Source organism: Heptranchias perlo, chromosome 15 (genome assembly GCF_035084215.1).
Source record: "Heptranchias perlo isolate sHepPer1 chromosome 15, sHepPer1.hap1, whole genome shotgun sequence".
Lineage (NCBI taxonomy): Eukaryota > Metazoa > Chordata > Chondrichthyes > Hexanchiformes > Hexanchidae > Heptranchias > Heptranchias perlo.
The window spans coordinates 46,343,086-46,349,949 of record NC_090339.1 but is presented as its reverse complement, the minus strand read 5'-3'; the positions used below and the strand labels follow the sequence as shown (position 1 = coordinate 46,349,949).

The following is a 6,864-nucleotide window of genomic DNA, read 5'->3' as shown; positions in this document are numbered from 1 at the left end:
GGCAGGAGAAATTATAATGGGAAATAAGGAAATGGCAGAGATGTTATGACAGAGGGGGCTTGACAGTGTAGAGACTGAGAGGTTGTTTCCCCTGGCTGGAGAGTCTAGAACTAAAGGGCATAGTCTCAAGATATGGGGTTGGCCATTTAAGACTGAAATGAGGAGGAATTTCTTCACTCAGAGGGTTGTGAATCCTTGGAATTCTCTACTCCAGAGGGCTGTGGATGCTGAATCATTGAGAATATTCAAGGCTGAGATAGATACATTTTTGGACTCCAGGGGAATCAAGTGATACGGGGATCAGGCAGGAAAGTGGAGTTGAGGTTGAAGATGAGCCAAGATCTGATTGAATGGCGGAGCTCCTATTTCTTATGTTCTTATGTTAAACAAATATTTTGTATCTGTCTTCACAGTAAAAGACACAAATATCATACCAGAAATAGTAGGGAACCAATGGGCTAATGAGAGTGAGGAACTTAAAGTAATTAATATTAGTAAAGAAAAGGTACTGGAGAAATTAATGGGACTGAAAGCCGACAAATCTCCTGGACCCGATGGCCTACATCCTCGCTAGTCTGGCCTTGACTATCTTTTCTGTTTTATTTCTTTCCTGGCACTTTTCTGTAAATTCGTAAGGAGGGTTGTTTTTGTTGTTAGTGATATTAAAACAGCCGATAAAGAATTGTGGGATACCCACCCTGATAAAAAAAGACGGAAGTAATGTGCAAATTAAGCGAGGAAATGAGAGCGAGGAAAAGTATGCAAGAATCGAACAGACGAATACAGGTCGCCGCTTTGTCCCTCTATCACGGGGAAGAAGCGGAGTCCAGTTCAGACTCCAGTGGGGAGGACCCCATCCCTCGAACACGGGGAAGAAACGGAGTCCAGTTCAGACTCCATTGTGGAGGACCCCATCCCTCGAACATGGGGAAGAAGCGGAGTCCAGTTCAGACTCCAGTGGGGACAACCCCATCCCAGAGATGGGAGGAAGGGGATCAAAGGGAAACCATCAGACAGAAACAGGAGGAGGAGAGTGGTAGCAGTCAAGGGGCAAGCTCTCCGTCCAGTAGTAGCACTAGTAGTACTGACAAAAGTAATATAAACCATGTGTCTGGCCGCACCCGGTTTCAAACAGCAGGGGGTGTGGGGATGGCTCCTATTGCAAATAAACGAGTCAGAGTTAGAGGGGACACGGATGCGTCCCCAGGATGAAAGACATACCATTATGAGGATTAGCAGGTCGATAGGAACCTGACCCTTACTGAGCTATGTGCACTTGGGGAGCAAGTACCCAAGTATGGGGGCATAGGAGATCCCACCCAAATGTTAAGGAAGGAACGGGCACTGCAGCAGACCCATGCCCCACTTGTGGATTGATCCAAGTGTGGTATTGGCGGATATCTTCTCCACCGGACCAGGCTTCTCAGCACAAGTCGCCCGGACAGTGCTGGTGTGTGAAGCGGTTGGGAATCGGGTAATGGCAGATGTGGGAAAGATGCTAGACCACAAACCAAGGGATGAGCACCCGACTCAGTACCTGAGGACTTTTTTGGAGGTGTACAATCAGAATCAGGGACAGAACCAGCGTGCGGAGCTCCGTGGGAACGATCCCATGTTTTGGGGCTTGGTGATCAACAAGTATAAAAACATTGTTAACTCAGCATGCGAGCACACGCTCCGCCAATATGCCATGGAATTGACCACAACACAGCCCCGACTAAGGATAAGAGAGGACATTAAAGCATTTCTCTAGGCATGGTACAAGTCCAAGCAGGACCTAGAACCTCATACGGCCCAGAAAAGAACGGCAGCCTTTGTGGCCAATGAGGGTGCATGGGGAGAAGTCTGTTATAATTGTCGCAGACAAGGGCATTTTTCAAAAGAATGCAGCCAGCAGAAGGTCTGTGGCAACAGTGGCAAGTCAGGACATGTAAGAGGACAGTTCTGGGCAAAGGGAGGTGGGGCCCACAGGCAGGGACCCAAGCAATGAAAGTTTGCCACGTTCTCAGCCCCACCTCTGGAGGACAACGAGTTCTACCGGAAGATGGGAAAGTCATCTGGGGGATGATGGCTCTGAAAAAGGAGGGCAAGGATGATCCCCTTAACAAGATTCTGAAAGGGAAGACTGGTAGTCCAAGATGTTTGGCAGAAACCTCGAGTACAATGTGATCCAGTTCCTGCATTGCAGCAGCAGTTACAAAATAAAGAAAAGTTGCTTCAAACTTTTCAAGGTGAGGTTGCTCTCTCAAATGACAAGTGCAAACAGTTGAACCAGGAGTTGGTGACTGAAAAGCTGAAAGCCAATGTAGTTGATACCAAACTAAGGGAACAGCGCAGTGCCCTTGAAAAAGAACTAGGAGCTCTGCAGAACAAACTTTAGGCCAGCTACTGGAATCATATGAATGAAACCCAGGTGCAATATTGCCAGCTCCAGGATCAAATAGAAACATTGAAACAAGAAAACAGGATCCTGAGAGACGCTGTGAGCAAAGGCCTCAGAGCAAACAGTCGAACAAACTGTGACAAGACTATGCCAGATTAATGAATGAACTTACAGAGGAAACAAACTGCTTTCAGCAGCAAGAGGCACGGAAAAAGAACCGGGAGGTTTTCTATGAACAGACTGTTCAACAACTCAAGACTCAGCTGTAGGAGGAAGTTGAGTGGAGGCAAGAGGATTTGCAGAAATATCTCAGGAATGTAAGCACAGAGTATGAGAAAAGGCTGCAAAACAAGATTTACAAAGTAAATTTCTGGTTACCGAAAATGAAATTGGCAATAAAAACAAAGAGGTACAGAGCTTGCACAGCAAACTTTTACACCATGGCATACAAACAGCAACTAGAACAAAAGATTGTGCAGCTGGTAACTGCAGAACAAAAGCGAGCTACCACAGATGATGGTCTGAAGATGCAAGTGCAGGATCTTTTGGAACAGAAAGAAACCACGAGTGCTCAGATACAAAATCTCATGCCCAAATGGCATCACAGGCTTCTGCAGTGTGTGTAATGGGTGAGTTGCAGAAAACGATCGCAGAGAAAGAGAAACAAATAAAGTTGATGGAAGAATCTTTAGAAGACAAACATCATCATGTAACAAAACAAAGAACAAGACATACAAAGTCTGCAGAGAGAGAAAAAGACTTTAACAGCTGAAGTGCAAAAACTGCAGGTTCAGATCTCTGAGCAGGCTTCAGCTTTATGTATGATGGAACAGATGCAAAAAGGTCTTTAAAAACAGGGTGAAAAAGTAAAAACTGTTGAAGAGCTGTTAGAAACTGGACTTATTCAAGTGGCAGAACTACAGGAAATTCTTGTTGAGAAGGATAGAAAGATCAAGAAAGTTGAAGAATTGTTGGAAAAGGAGTTGCTTAAATTGGAAAACAATGAGCAAAGAATTCAGGAATTGCAAGAAGACCATGAAATGCTCAAGAAGCAAGTAGAAAATTTCTTTAAGGTAGAACGAAGGGATTGCTACTCTGTAGGGGATCAGTCTGTGATCAAAAATTTTTTTAAAAGCGGGGGTGGCTGGGAAGCCAATAGGGATGGTCCATATAAGATTATGGATAACTTGGGAGAAACCAATTTGAAATTGGCCATGCAAAAACGGGGAAGGAAAATACGGTACAGCTGGTATCACAGAGACCAGTGCAAGCTCTACAAAAAGGACAGGGTTGCTGTTTAAGGACAGATATAACATTTGGTTTTTCTTTGTTACATGTACACCATGGAGGTGGTTGTCATCCTCATCTTGGCAATACCAAGTGGAATGTAATGAGGAAGGAATAGGCTGTCAGACAACAGCAAAAGTGTGGCATTGGTGCAACATCTCAGAATTCCAATTGTGGAAAAAGATGAGACTGAACAGAATGTGACTGACCGGGGTATGGAGATGACCTGCCTTGGAATAGAGAGTAAAAATGGACTGGAAGTCATTAAGTCAGACATTATATTGTATAATAATATATTATATTCGTGAACTTTACATTTACTCAATAATTTTGTTTTACCAACGGATGCTGTCCGTAATGGTTAAACAGTTTTTAGAAAGAAACAACTGCTCTTAAAGGCAGCTATGTATTTATGTTTTCTGTTTACTTAAATCCGATTCAAAAAGGGGTTAAATGGTATTAGTAAACAATTGGATCCCAATTTTTTTCTGGAAATTAGATGGGAATATGGTTTGGTGCAAGGCATGAAGACTCCGATTGGTGTGTTATGCAGGGAAGACACAAGCAAAATCATATTATTTCAAGGATGATTCCTGTAACAGTGGCAATGCTATCGCTATCTGTTGATGAAAGACTGATGAAAATATTCAAAGTGAACTTGATAGACTTTTTGGAAGAGGATATACAGGTTATAAGTTTGTGAACTACACAAGGGCATTGGTTAGTGGGAATGAAGAAGTCTGAAAAGCCCCAGATACCATTTGCAGTTCCAGGAATGGCTATTCGGCTGTGAGGTGCTGTAGAGCTCAACACTAGAAGGTGGCTTCACCCTGATTGAAGAATCCCCTAACTGCTCTCTACAGGTCAATCGATGAAACTCGGAGAATGGACATGACATATTTGAAGTGAGGAAGACATTGCCTTATACCATATATCTGGTTTGTCAATCAACATGACATTTTGCCTCACACCAACCAGGGATGACCAAAATTGGGAATAAATTATTGGTGCCTGTTAGGCCTCACATTGTTACAAAAAAAAAGAAAACTTCAGACAGAAGCCTTATAAGCAATTGTGGGTTTTGCCTGTCCAACTCCACATGTTTTCTTAAGGTTTTAAATAATGGTGTTAATTGTTTTCACTATTCTGTTTGATGCCTTATGTTGTATTAAGTATTTCAGAGAAGAGAGGGCGCAATAAAATAAAAATAAAGTGAGGTATGTTGAGACATGGATTAGGGGAAGAAACAGTGTGAAGACTGATAGGGTTGAACAGCCACCCAACCAAAGACAAGTCGAGGCATGTCCTTACCTAGCAATTGACTTCCTATCATGTTGATGTAAATGGTGTCACTTGTGACCACATCTAATCTCAGTTACTGGCAGTTCTGGCAAAAGGTCTTCGACCTGAAGTTTTACCTTTGTTTCTTTCTCCACAGATGCTGCCTCACTTGCTGAGCTTTTCTAGCATTTTCTGTTTTCATTTCAGATTTCCAACATCTGCAGTATTTTGCTTTTGATGACTTCTGGGTGACTTGGTCTTCATCCTCTTCACTGCCACCATCATCCTTAGTCTTCTGGGGCACTCCTGGCTGTAATGGATCTGTAGGATAGGAATGTACCAGCTAAAAACAGTTCAGCTTCACCCCTTGGGATTAAAGAAATAGAGAATGGGTTGAAGTTTGTGTCTGTATGGTGTTTCCGAGGGATGCCAGGGCGATAGTGCAGGTACTCAGTCAGTAACTTGGCATCAGCAAGATGCCACTGACCTCACTATCTCCCTCAGCAAGAGCTGAGTGCCTCCCCATGAACTGCATGGCCTTGTCCTTTAAGAGGTGCTTGCAGTTGGGGAAGCCTCCTTTGGTGGCTAGTCTGTGGGGGGCATTGCGCACCAATTTGTCCTGCAGGAAGATAGTGACTGAGGGTAACACTAGTGGTTGGAGTGTATGTCAAGTGGTGTGGGACAGGTGAAGTAAGAGATGTGGGGGTATGAGGGTATTAATGTGCAGCAAGGGGTTTTAGGGTTGTACATGTAACTAACCTTCGTGGGAGAAGCTGAATAGCCGTAGTGCAAGATGCAAGATTGGAGCCCCCCTTAATCAAGGAGCATTGTGAAGGGTTAGTTGTGGTAGTTTTGCTTTAAGAGAGTGGTGGTGCCCAAGATGGGCAAAGAAGAAATGGGAGACACATGCAGTGTGCTAGCTTGCCAACCCTGCTGAGGATGTGGAACTTCTTGAGGCACTGTTCTTCAGCCCTGGGGTATCAGGGAGTTGGCAGAAAGTGGCAGCGCCATCTCCCTCCAGGTGGCATAAATAATAATTCTAGGTGACTTGGTGGTACCCACAGTTTGTGGTCACACGTGGCATTTGCGTATTCATAATTCTGTCCATGTGTAATAAAAATATTGGTAAGACATGCAATGAAGTAATATTATAGAGATGAAAGAGTCGAGCAGTCTTGCTGTCTTTAATAAGAACATAAGAAATAGGAGCAGGAGTAGGCCATACAGTCCCACGAGCCTGCTCCGCCATTCAATCAGATCTTGGCTCATCTTCAACCTCAACTCCACTTTCCTGCCCGATCCCCATATCCCTTGATTCCCCTAGAGTCCAAAAATGTATCTATCTCGGCCTTGAATATCCTCAATGACATAGCATCCACAGCCCTCTGGGGTAGAGAATTCCAAAGATTCACAACCCTCTGTGAAGAAATTCCTCCTCTTAAATTGCCTCAGTCTTAAATTGCCGACCCATTATCCTACGACTATGCCCCCTAGTTCTCGACTCTCCAGCGAGAGGAAACAACCTCTCAGCATCTACCCTGTCAAGCCCCCTCAGAATCTTACATGTTTCAATGAGATCAGCTCTCATTCTTCTAAACTCCAGAGAGAATAGGCCCATTCTACTCAACCCCTCCTCATAGGACAACCCTCATCCCAGGAATTAATCCAGTGAATCTTCGTTGCACCGCCTCTAAGGCAAGTATATCCTTCCTTAGATAAGGAGACCAAAACTGTACGCAGTACTCCAGGTCTCTCCAAAGCCCTGTACAATTGTAGTAAAACTTCCTTACTATTGTACTCCAACCCCCTTGCAATAAAGGCTAACATGCCATTTGCTTTCCTAATTGCTTTCCTAATTGCTTGCTGTACCTGCATGCTAACTTTTTGTGTTTCTTGTACGAGGACTCCCAAGC

The 6,864-nt window shown here is 44.0% G+C and overlaps 1 pseudogene; it reads left to right on the top strand.

Moving 5' to 3' along the window:
* Positions 1–741: 741 nt before the first annotated feature.
* On the top strand, positions 742–3,684 carry LOC137332808 (kinectin-like; annotated as a pseudogene).
* Positions 3,685–6,864: the final 3,180 nt, after the last annotated feature.